Source organism: Ipomoea nil, unplaced genomic scaffold, assembly GCF_001879475.1.
Source record: "Ipomoea nil cultivar Tokyo-kokei standard unplaced genomic scaffold, Asagao_1.1 scaffold3030, whole genome shotgun sequence".
NCBI lineage: Eukaryota > Viridiplantae > Streptophyta > Magnoliopsida > Solanales > Convolvulaceae > Ipomoea > Ipomoea nil.
Genome location: NW_017619458.1, coordinates 957,947 through 971,884, shown reverse-complemented (window position 1 = coordinate 971,884; position 13,938 = coordinate 957,947).

Below are 13,938 nucleotides of genomic sequence, written 5' to 3'. Positions count from 1 at the left end.
AGCGCGGCGACGTGAAACCCAAAGCAGCAGTGTGGTGTCACTGGGCGTGATTAGTGCGGGCTTTGTGATCAAAGCACTAGATCACGGAAATTCATTGTATCTTGGAACCAAGGAGTGGTAGATATAGTGAATTGGCTCTTGGAGAAAAGAGCAAGTGGAGTAGGAGGATTACACCACCTCGCGAACCACTATAATTGTCTTGTGTTCTTTACTGCTTTATTTACATACTGCTCTTTATATATTTGCTCTCACGAAGATGTACTGCTCACACAATCTCACACACACTTTATGTTTATTTATTTCTGCTGTGCACCATACTCTAACAATCTAGTTAAGAGTTTTGGTTTATCTCTGTCTTAGCAATTGTTGTGCTGTGCGAAAAAGTTTGAAATTCTATTCACCCCCCCCCCCCCCCTCCCCCTCTAGACTTTCACCCTATCTCTTTTGGGACCAACACTTTGGTAACTTCAACTCTAAGTAACAAGTAAATAGAGTAAGTTTAAACTGCACGGCGGAATAATAGTGTGTAAAGAGTTATGCCAAACCAATAATTTGAATACGCATGTAAGATAGGTACAGATGATATGTAAAGTGACAGAGATATCTTGAATATATAAAGGAGATGGTGCATTCAATATATAATAATAATATTCAAGATTGTAAATAAATATCGTATCACGTCGACCGTGTAACGAATGTTACATGCAACACGTCAAACTTGCTTAGAATAATTCAATATTTAAGCTCGCAAAGTTTGAGTCACATGCATACGTGAAAACACACTAAACCCGAAGGATTAAGATTAACTGTGAATAGTAAACGGGTTAGTCGGATAAGATAGATAGATAGAGCAAATTATGTAAGTGCGGTATGTAAATGAGAGAGGCAATTTATAGTGGTTCGGAAGTGGCGTAATCTTCCTAGTCCACTTTTCTCCTTTCGCGTCTAGGAGAAATTCACTATTTTCCACACACAGTTACAATAGTGAATAAGCGCTACACAAGCACTTCTTCCGGATGTCTTGCACACACCTACACCCAACTCCGAGTGTGTCGCACACAGCTACACTCAACTTCGAATATTTCGCACACAGCTATACTCAACGCCAACTAAGTGTCTCGCACACAGCTACACTTAGCAACTACGAGTGTTTTGCACACAGCTACACTTACTAGAGTATTTTGCACACAGATATACTCTTTCTACAATTACAAATACAAAGGTAATTGTATCTCTCTCCAACTAGATTTGAGACTATTCAGACTAAGTCTCTAAGAATATTTGAGCACTTGCACTTTTCGAATTTTGCACTTTGCTTCTCCGTGTGTATTGCACCTCTGCTTGTGTCTTCAAGTCTTCATGGCTTTTTATAGGCAATCAAATATATCCGTTGGAGTGGGATAATTTGATATTTGAAATTTGATCTTCATAGCCTGATATTGTTGACAATAGTAGGTCTTCAATTTTGATTTCATTGTCAACTTGCCTGACAAAATAATATCTTATCTCCAATTGATTTTCTAGTTGTTTAAAATATTATTTTGTTGTCATATTGAATATCCAACGTATCTTTGAAATAAATTCATCTAATAGAATTTATTTCTAGGATAAGTTTTTATATTCATTTCTTCATAAGTATTTTTCCGTTCTGATCAAATGTCTTTCAGGCAATATTGGATTCTTGTGGCATGTGGGTAGACTTAGAATAAATTCCTTCGAATTTATCCAATTTCTGATCATCTTGCTTCTTTGCCACATTGTGCTCCTTTGACTTGAACATCGTGCTCCTTGACTTGAACATTGTGCTCCTTTTGAACATTGTGCTCTTTTGGACATTGTGCTTATCCGAAAACTTGACTTGTAAAAATAAGTCCTTAGGGGGGAATCGATCTCGAGTGTGATCATTTTGAGTAAGGACTTCTACCATTTCACCGTTAAGCTCATCCAATCATTCTTTGCAACGCTATTTCTTTATGCTTCTTTCTGGGATGAATACTTGTAGGACCAAAATTAATTTCTCAAATTAATTTTGTTCTTCCTATGGTAGATTCCTTTTGACTCGGTATTCTGATTTATGATGCTTGTACTAAAAGACTTAAAAATCAAGGGGATCTAAAGTACATTTGGCTCATCAAAACTTACAAAAATATTCCTATCAATTTTCTCCCTTTTTGATGACGCCAAAACCTATACTCAGTCATTTGGCTTATCTTTTAAAAACAATTATTTTTCAAAAGATTTTATTAACTTTGACATAGCCAAGACGAGTTTAACATTTGATTTTGACTCTAGGAAAGGTATTTTTAGCAACTAAAATTCCTATTCGCATTTTTGGATTTTAATAATAATGAATTTTTGCATTTTTCCAATTTATGCGATTTGATACAATCTAAGCTAAAAATTTTACCTTTCAAGACAAATAAAATAACAATAAATAACAAGGAAAACTTAGTAGCATCATAAACAGATAATTCGAACCATAAATTGTTCCAAGTTGTTCATGGGTTCATGTTCTCGTGGACCATACAAAAACAAATATGACAATCATACAAATCATCTAATGACTTTGTTTCTCCTCTCTTCAAGCATATGATTTATATGATTTTGAACATCAATGAAATTGTCATTAATGGCATAATTGTTGCATACTTGCCCAACCGAATAATAGTTGAATGCTTCAATGATGTTGCTTCCGGGCAGTATACCTTCTTCATACCATATGATGCACTCTTCTAGACTTCTTCCATTTTGTAGCTCGGCATCATTGACCTTGATATAGTCCTTTAGAACCATGATCATCAAAGCTCTAGCATAGCTTCTAATCCTTCTGAAGTTCTCATTTGAAACCCACAAATTTTGATCACTTGGACCACTCTTCTTCATTCCCTTTGGTAGATCATTCAAAGTCACCAACTTTGGCATTTCAACTCTACCATCTCTTAGTGTGGATTCCAAATAGAGAGCTACTTTGTTGTACCAATTGATTTGCTCAATATTTCCACCTGCACAAACAATGTCACGAAATGAACGGTTAGTGGTATTTGCGCTGCTTGATCCTCCTGGACTGCCAGCCTCACCACCACCGAACCAATATTGTAATCCTCCTCTTCTAGCAACATTTCTGCAAGCAGATCTGCCTCCTCTTCCTCTACTACTGCTTGTACCAACATTTCGGGTGGCCATGGCAGTCATCATCATCTTAAGCATGCCTTCCAAATGACTGAATCTCTCTTCCCCCTTTTTGGCATAATCAATGAGTGTATAAACTGGTTCACGAAGAGATGAATTAGATTCTGAAATATTTTCATATGAACCTCGAAGGCAGCCCACTTTGGTGTTGACGGAGATGAGATCTGTGTGGACATCACTAATCTGCTTCTCATGTTGATGAACAACATTGAGAATTCCTTGGCTTTGGTTCACGACAATTGCTTCATTTGCTTTTCCAGAATTCTTGAGGATTTGAGAGAGTTGGATGTAGAACTCATTGAGTTGCCCCTTGACATTTGCATTCAATCCTCCAACTTGTCTCTCAAGTGCTTGGTGTGTGTCGATCAAATGTTGTTGACTCCTCCGATTTTCATCAAAAGATGTTTCGAATTTTCCTCATTGAGTATTGACAACATGATCCACATGAGTGCAGATGCCTTGAAACATGCTTTCCATTCGGTCAACAAGGCTTAGTACAACTTTCTCCAGATTTTCCAATTTTTCATTTGAGGTTGTGCCATCAATATCTTGCTCTTCTCGGGTTGTGGGAACACACCTTGCTCCTTCTTGAGCAGAATTGACTTCAAGCATGTGAGACCGTGCTTGATTTTCCACTTGATATCCTTCTCTTTCCGGTGTGTGTAACACGTGCGTGTCACCTTGTGCACTTCCTGCATGAATGGATTGAATTTCCTCCGTGTGTTGGCTAACTTGCATGGCATTTTGATCTTGACTTATTTCAGTAAGATTCAACACACTCACATCATATAAGCCACTATCCATTAAATGTGCACCACATGTGACATTTTCTTCTTCTACATTCCTTGTGACAAATTCATCAATATCAACTAGGAAATCATCTTCGGTAGGCATATCTCCTTGGACTGTGCCATCAAGAGTAGTCTCGGCCAACTTGGCTTTTAATTTGTTCACAAATGTTCCATTCACAGTAGACATCAAAGTTGCATGGCCAACATCAAAATTACCAATCCAATTTAAGAAAAATAATTCTTCTTCTTGCATACTCGGTCCCTTTGTCATCAAATCTTGATAAGAAGCAAGTCTCCATTTTCTCCAATTTAGGACTCTTCGGTATTCATTTACCAATATCAAATCAAGTCCATCAACTTGATAAATTTCCTCATTCAACACTGCTTCCAATTCGGCAATTCGGGAAAAGGGATTTATGAAACTTTGGCTTGTGTTTGGATTAGGACTTATGGTAGGATTTTGGCTTGTGGTAGGATTTTGACTTGTGTTTGGATTTTGGCTTGAGGTAGGGTTTTCATGGGATTGAATTGAGGGTTGAGAAGATAAACCAAGAATTTCTGCAACTGGCCTTTTCCTAGCAGGAATGCCTCTCGGTTTCCTTTTTCTCTTGGAGTTCAAATCAGTTGATACTTCATGATCCTTAAACAAAATCCGGTTACTTCCAAAAGGCTTTCTTGATCTCATTGGTAACCCCTTCCTTTTTATAATTTCACCAATAAGTAGACCGAACCCTAGGATACGATTGAACTTCCCATTCCTAATTTTTGCACCTTTCACAAAATGTGCAATCCGGCTCAAAATAAGTTTACTCCAGTCACCCCTAACATCATTCATCACAGCATGCAAATATCCAATTCTCACAGGTGATATATCCTCCATACTATTCAATTTGCACAATACACATTTATAGAGGATTTTAACTAGCATCTCATACTCAAACTTCAAATCAGATTTTTGACCGGAAAGATTTGGTTCGAGAGAAACATTCTCATTCCGAATTTCTGTCCAAATTTCCGTGTGATCATATGTGTGAACATCTAAGTCCAATAGTGGTTGTTCTGGACTAGATATAGGCAAACCAAAAGTTGTGTGCAACTCTTGTTCATCGATGGTGATGAGAGTTCCATTCACGGTGGACTCAATGGTCCATCCAACAACCTTGGCATTCACATAAAAATCTGCTACATCTTCATCATAAAATCCTGAGTATGGATAAGAACATAACCTCATGAGATTACATTGTTGAAGTGCATGGATGATCCTTTGTGCGAGTTGAGAGTTCTCGGCTTCTTTGAGAAATCCTTGAGGGTCAAAACTTCCTCCGGCCTTGATTCCAACTGCTAGCTTGGTGAGATTGAGTTGTTGAGAGTGTTCTTCATTCGGTTGAGAGCTTGAATCTCCAATGGCAGCCATAATGTGCTTGGTATTTTTAGAGATTGAGAGATTGAAGATTTTGAAGGAGATGAAGATTGAAAGGTTTCGGCTATGGAAGATGGAAAGATTTTGAGAGTTTTGAGTGTAATGGTGGCTCTTCCAACCGGTTGGGTGGAAGGGAGGTGCCTTTACAAAAATATCCTCACAATTGAATGTTGACTTTTAATAAGTGAGGGGTATTTTTGATATTCCAAGAGCTTCCAACCTTTGACCTAACTAATAGTTAGTTTAGGTTATTTATTCTCCATCCAATTTGTCTGCTGATGTGGCGCCAAAAATTTAGATACTCGGACTGATTTTACATGAAATAAAATTCATAGAGCACTAAATCTGTTCCGAAAAGAATATGTGCATATCTACACGTTTTATGTAGTTGGGAGTAAGAGAAAGAAAGTTGATTCTTTCTAGACAATTTATTATATGCAACTACCAAAAAAAGGTGTTCTCATTTAAGATAAAAACCATCATCATACTATCTTGTCACTCTTAAATGGTAAGATTGTATAGATCTAAATAAATTTATTTGTGTATATATGTGTATATAAAAGTATTGATACACGATAGAAGAGACATGCAAGCATTATGTGCTTTATCACATTCAATTGAGATAGGTAGACTTAAATATAAAGATGTGACAACTTTTGCATGTGTGACACATAGGCACGAAAATAATCTATCAGATGAAGTAACGAAATTTCAGATAAAAAATTGAGATTATAATTTAAATAGAGTTTAGAAACTTAGCTCAATTCAATCATGCCCATCTCGTGTCTTAATTTCGAAAATCTTGATTCACACAGAGGCTTTGTGAGAATATCAGCTAATTGATTTTCGGTCGGGATGTATTCAATTGATAATTCCTTCTTTTCGACATGATCCCGGATAAAATGATGTCTCACATCAATGTGTTTTGTTCTTGAATGTAACACGGGATTGTGTGTTATAGCTATGGCACTTGTATTGTCACACAACATGTTGACATTTTCACAATTCACGCCATAATCTTTCAGTTGTTGTTTCATCCAAAGAATTTACGCACAACAACTCCCAGCGGCTATATATTCAGCTTCGGCTGTGCTCGTAGCTATGGAGTTTTTCTTTTTGCTGAACCATGATACCAATCTTCCCCTTAAGAACTGGCATGTCCCTGAGGTACTTTTTCGATCGATTTTACATCCTGCAAAATCTGCATCTAAGAAACCAGTTAGTGTAAAATTACCTTCTTTGGGATACCATAATCCCACATTGACCGTTCCTTTTAGGTATCGGATGATTTTCTTGGTAGCAAGAAGATGACTTTCTTTTGGCTTTGACTGGAACCTGGCACATACTCCCACTGAATAAGATATATCTGGTCGACTTGCAGTGAGGTATAGTAGTGATTCAATCATTCCTCGATATTTTGTTTCGTCAACGTCCTTGCCTTCATCATCTTTATCCAATTTTAAAGATGTGCTCATCGGGATTTTGATTGAGGATTTTCCATCTTGACCGAATTTCTTTATAAGATCTTTCGTGTATTTGGCCTGATTGATGAATATTCCTTCGTTGAGTTGCTTTACTTGTAATCCAAGAAAGTAGTTCAACTCTCCCATCATACTCATCTCGAACTTATTCTGCATTAGCTTGGAAAATTTCTCACATAAAGCTTTATTAGTACTACCAAAGATAATATCATCGCCATAAATTTGTACCAATAAAATGTGATCATTTTCTTGAATTCTAAACAAGGTTTTATCAACAAGGCCTTTTGTGAAACCACAGTTAATTAGGAACATTGATAAGGTGTCATACCAAGCTCTCTGTGCTTGTTTTAACCCATATAACGCCTTCTTTAATATGTAGACCTTATTAATATCACCTTTTACCTCAAAACTGGGAGGTTGCTCAACGTAGACTTCCTCTTCAAGTAAGCCGTTTAAAAATGCACTTTTCACGTCCATTTGATAGACAGTGAAATTCTTGTACGCGACATAAGTTAGAAATATTCTGATGGCTTCCAGTCTTGCAACGGGTGCAAACGTTTCATCGAAATCTATGCCTTCTTCTTGTGAATATCCTTTTGCCACTAAACGTGCTTTATGTCGTATGACAATTCCATCCTCATTTGCTTTATTCCGAAAGACCCATTTTGTTCCAATTACATTGTAATTTTCAGGTCTTGGAACTAATTCGCATACGTCACTTCTTTTAAATTGATCAAGCTCTTCTTGCATTGCATTAATCCAATCTGGATCACTTAGAGCTTCTTCAATGCTTGTGAGCTCCACCTGAGAAAGAAAACAAGAAAATAAAGTATGTATATTTGAGGACCTTGTTTTTACTCCTTCTCGTAGATCTCCAATTACTAGCTCTGGAGGGTGATTTTTGAGCCATCTCAAGTCAGGTTGTAGGTTGCATGGGCTTTCCACGTTTCCTTGCTCAGTAGGTAAGTTGGAGGTAGACACATTTTGCTCATCAGATTGTTCTCCAACTTGTGTTTCAACTTGAGAATTTTGACTTTCCACGTGGGGATCTTCATTGGCTTCCACGTGTCCATCACTATTGCAATTAATGTCCAATTGCTCCATACCCTGTACAATTTGATCTTTAAAAGATATGTCAGTATCATTAAATGACTTTTCAACTTGATAACTTTCCTGATCATTTTTGTTGCTCTGGGTTTCCTTCTTATGAGCTTCATCAAATGTCACATGAATTGATTCTTCTACCACCATTGATTTCTTGTTCAATACTCTGAATGCTTTGCTGGTAGATGAATATCCTAAAAATATTCCTTCATCTGCACGCTCATCAAACGTCTTTAGATATGTTTTACCATTATTAAGAATAAAACATTTGATGACAAAAGTATGAAAATAATTGAGTTTAGATTTTCTCCCTTTCCATAATTCGTACTGAGTCTTATTGTAAGACTTGTGTATCAAGCTTCGATTTTGCGCGTAGCAAGCGGTGTTGATTGCTTCAGCCCAATATCTTTTAGGTAGCTCGGCTGACGTAATCATCACTCGTGCGGCTTCTTTTAGCGTTCTATTTCTTCTTTCGGCTACACCGTTTTGTTGAGGTGTACGTGCGGCAGATAATTGATGTAGAATCCCTTGAGAATTGCGGTAGGCTTCAATTACTTGATTCACGAACTCTATTCCACGATCAGTTCGGATTTTTGCAATTTTCAAGTCTTTCTCGTTTTGTAGTAGCTTGAGTAGCTCTAGCAATTTTTGCTCTACTTCATTTTTCTTTTTGAGAAATATCGTCCATGTGTACCTGGAAAAATCATCAACAACAACTAGTGTATATTTCTTACCACTTAGACTTGTTGGGTCTACTGGACCGAATAGATCCATGTGTAGTAGACTTAGCGATCTTGTTGTAGATTCTTGAGCTTTGGATTTGAAAGATGACTTGATTTGCTTTCCTCTTTGGCAAGCATCACATATTTGATCTTTCTTGTAGACAATATCGGGTAGACCTTCAATGAGTTTGTTTCTTGCTAGCTTGTTGGTTGTCTTGAAGTTTAGATGATTCAACTTCTTGTGCCATTCCCAACTTGTTGCGTGTGAGTTGTTTGCTAGTAGACATACTGATTCTTTTGTTGTGTTCCAATCCACAACATACATATTTTTCTTCCTTATTCCTTCGAGCACGACTTCTCCCGAGGAATTATTCTTCACTTGGCACTTGTCTTTGAAAAACTCTACTAGATATCCTTTGTCACAAAATTGACTTGTACTCAACAAGTTGAATTTTAGACCTTCAACAAATGATACATCTTCGATTTTCAAACAATTTCGAAATATTGTACCAATTCCTTTTGTTATGCCGTATCGTTCATTTCCACAGAATATGACTTTTGGTCCTTCGATATTTTTAAGAATCACAAGAGTAGATTTATTTCCAGTCATGTGTTTAGAACATCCACTATCGAAGTACCAAACTTCCTGCAAATAAATTACACGAGTTTTTTCCCATTTTGGTCCCTTGACTATGGCTCATTCTCAATTTTGCATTCCGACTTATAATTGCACCCAATGTGGTCCCTTGACTTTTGAAAATTACCCCAAATTCGTCCTCCGTTACATTTTCCATCCTTTGGGCGTTAAATAGGAGGGCATTTTGGTCCTTTCATTGGCACCGCGCCTTCCCCAACTGCCATCCCCTTTACATATTCGTTTCTTCTTCACGGCTGAGCAAAAAAAACACCAAGAACCCTAGATTACTTTGATTTCTTCTTCCTCTCTTGCGTACGATGTCAACACAATGGAGGCAAAACACCAAGGTTTCTTATTCATCGTCATCATCTTCGCCAAGACAGAGGTACCACTATGGCGATGCAATCCCTACGCGTATATGCAATTGTGGCAGCGAATGGAGCATTCAAACCTCATGGAGTAGCGAAAATCCCGGGCGGAGGTTTTGGGTTTGTGTAAGGAGCATTTCAGGTTCAATTTTTTGTTACAAATTTCTCAATTATTACTTGTTGTAAGAATTTTTGAATTTGTTGATAGGATGGTGTCGGGTGTGGATTCAAGGAATGGTTCGATCCTCCCATGTGTTCACGTGCGAAGAAGATTATTCCCGGCTTATTAAGAAGCATGAATAGAAAAGATGAGGAGATTGAGAGGTTAAAAGCAATGGCAGTGCCCTCTGTTGGTCGTGGAAGTAATTGTAATTGTAATTGTAATTATGGCAAAAAGGAGGCTTTAGGTTTAGGATTAAATCATTTGTAGTAATTGTTGTAGCATTTAGTATGGTTTACTTGTACCACAAAGCTGTTGAAACTGGGAGTAATAGTTGTAGACTCCCTATAGCATGATGTGTACTTTGTTTGTTGTGGCACTTGTTTATGAATGGAAGTTTACTTTGCTGGAATTGTGTTTAGTTTTTAGAATGCAAATGAAATTGGAACTGGAACTTAGCAATAAGCAACTGTAAACAAGTGAACTGGAACAGGAACTTAGGATAACTCACTATGGCATCCTCAAAATCTTCTTTTTTTTTCTGCAAATGTCATTCCAACAGTGAAAGTGGGGTTCTCCATGTCACAACTTCTAAACTTTGGCCAAATGTCATCCTCTACTTCCTCATCACTTCCATGAGGTGTCTCATCATCAGAATAGTTCACTTGGACATTCATTTTATCATTTTCAGATTCCACATTTGGCAGAGTAGTGGTTGGTCCTATCCCATGGTATTTTACATTGGGATCTACTGCTTTTTCAAAATGAATATCATCCTCACCTAGACTACGCAATTCTTCTTCACCATCATCTTCATAGTCAGGATCTTCTTCCACTTCAACCTCACCCTGAGCTTCATAATCAGAATCTTCTCCCACTTCAACCTCAGTTTCAGCTTCATAATCAGAATCTTCTCCCACTTCAACATCAGTCTCAGCTTCATTATTTAACCCTCCAATGTTGATCCACACTTCTACTTCCCTTTCCTTATCACTAAAATCAATTAAATCCCAGGCTTCACTATCTGAAATGACCTCAATTAAACCTTCACCCACAACAGTATATACCTTACATTCACTCATTGTGTAGCCTAACTCTATGACTTTGTCTTGTAAAGCCATAAACCCCCATTCATCAACATCCATGTAGTCAAAATAATCTACATGACCTCCGACATATGTTACTGGCCCTGTCATTAATATTTTACCACCATGCTTGAGCTTAAGTGTAAATCTATTTTCATCAATGTCATCTGAATGATTACAAAAACAAATTTTATTTTTACACACAGAAACTATAAACATGGATTATAAAACACATATACAATAGATAAGACTTGCACTTCAATATACAACAACAAAAAATCAACACAATGGTCCCCACACACTATATTTTACAAACAGAGACCAAACACTGCTCTCCAGTGGTCCCCCCAGCACCCTATTATGCAAACATTTACACAGTTACCCAACAAAAAAGGCAAACACACCTTTCTATATATTCTGTCTGATGGTCCCCTCCACAACCCATCGTTAATCAACCATATATACGCCTCACATTCACACTCAGACAATGTAACCACATATACACAAAGTAAGAAAGTGTTTCCACTACTGAAAGTACAAAGTAAAGGTGGAATACTACTGTAAACTTTGCAAAACACATGGAATATTTCAAAACGCAATACTGCACCCATAAATAAAAGTTTGCGTACCATATATTGGCAATGTAGCACTCCCAGACCTCCGGCGCCCCATCCAGACCTTCGGCGAGTCGTCGTAGTCTCCTTCTCCTTCGTCAATTTTGTGAATTTTAGATTCTAGGGTTTGAGGTTTTTGCTAATTGCATAAAAGGGGCATAATCTGTGAATTTTAGGAGGGAATCGACAGTTGGGGAAGGCGCGGTGGCAATGAAAGGACCAAAATGCCCTCCTATTTAACGCCCAAAGGATGGAAAATGTAACGGAGGACAAATTTGGGGTAATTTTCAAAAGTCAAGGGACCACATTGGGTGCAATTATAAGTCGGAATGCAAAATTGAGAATGAGCCATAGTCAAGGGACCAAAATGGGAAAAAAACTCTAAATTACACATTTTTAGGTACCCAACTTGATTTGGGTCCTTGGGTGTTAGTCATTTTTGGTACCCAAATCCACCTTGTACTCACTGATCTAAGTTTTGGTGATTGGTAACCATTAAACATATTATAATCATATTTAATTTTTGAAAACAATTTTTGTGCCGGTTTTTGAAAATTTACTCGATTTTTTTTGCACGTGGGAGGTAGATTGGTTGAGCCTATGATAAGCATTAAATCTGGACTTAGTCCATGGTTTAATATCATCAAACCAATCTTGTTTAGAGGGATAAAATCTCCCTGCCTCAATTCTTGGATTCCTTCCCATTCTCCTATGAGGGCTTTGTGCACTAGACTCATTGGTGTATTTCCATTTAGGAACAAACTTTTGTCTTTTTGCATACTGTTTAGGCGAAATATTGTTTCTTTGAGGCTTTGACCTAACAGCATTAATTTTGACATTAGTTTGGTGACCAATTCCTTGTCTCACTGTGCTTTCTTGACCTTTTACAAATTTTACTACTTGGACTTTATTATTTAAAGTAGTAGCAGAATTGACCAAGTTTTTGGAGGCTTGAGAACACGATGGATCATAACCGAGTCCGGTTTTATCACTTGAGGGTTTTTTCATATTTACCATTTTGTCCATTATTTTGGATGAATGTGTAAATGTTGCTATAACCTCTCTAAGGTTGTGTTCTCTCACTTCCCTTGATTTACACTCTTCTTGAAGACAATTAATTTTATCTTTCAAGTCTTTCACTTCAAGTAGAGCATTTTGCAATTTTTCATTTATTTGATCTTTTTTGAGAATCAAAAGACAATTGCGCTCTTTGAGTTGAGAGTGAGTGTCCATTACGGTTTGACATTCTTCCATTAAGTGAAAGAAGGACTCTCTAGAAAATGAAGAATTGACAGAATCATAAGAGTTAGATGTTACCTCATTTTCTTCATTTCCATTTGCCATAAGACACATGTCCTCGTAGGGTGAGTTGTTGGAGATGCTCATGCAAAACATTGCATTGTCATCCTTTGAGGTGTCACTTTCATCACTTGAAGATTCTTCTGACTCACTTATCTCAAGTGGGTCACTAATGAGTGCTTTTCTTCTCTCCTTTGTGAACCTTTTATCTTTGGGCTTGTATTCTTCCTGTTGAGAGTTAGAAACATTTGTATATTGACTTTTACTTACCTTGGGGTGTGGACAACTTGCTGCAAAGTGTCCAGGCTTTCTACAGTTGTAGCATAAATTCGAATCTTCCTCAACAATTTCTTTCTTCGAATTCTTTGTTGCATTCCACGATTTCCCTTGTGGATTTTTCTTGTAGTTGCTTCTCTTCATGAATTTCCTAAACTTTTTGACAAAGAGAGCAAATTGATCATTAGGCAATAATTCAACATTTTGTACTGACCTTGAGGTTGATGGTTGCTCGGCTACAAGCGCGATGTTCTTTTCTTCGTGATCTTCCTCTAATTTTGATTTCATCTCAAATTCATAAGCTTTTAGATCACTAAAGAGCTTATCGGTTGATAGGGTTTTTAGATCCCTATGATCTCTCATGGCCGTGACCTTCATGTCCCATGTAAATGGTAGACCACGTAGAATTTTGAGTGAGATTTCTTTTTGATTAATATCTTTTCCAAGATCATTAATCTCTCCTAAGATTTTGGCAAATCTTGTTTCCATGTCGGTAATATTCTCGCCGTTTAGCATTTTGAAATCCTCAAATTTCTTTAATGCTATAGTGAGCTTATTATCCTTTTCTTGCTCGTCTCCTTCACCAATTTGAATGAGCGTTTCCCAAACTTCCTTCGCGGATTGACACTTTCGATCTTTTGGAAATATCGTGTCATCGATAGATTTAAACAAAATATCCTTGGCAATATTGTCCAAGTTATTTCTTGTTCTATCTTCACGAGACCATTCCTCTTTTGGTTTTGGAATGTATTGTGGAGTGTCACTTGTTTGTACGGATGAGGTCTTGACTTG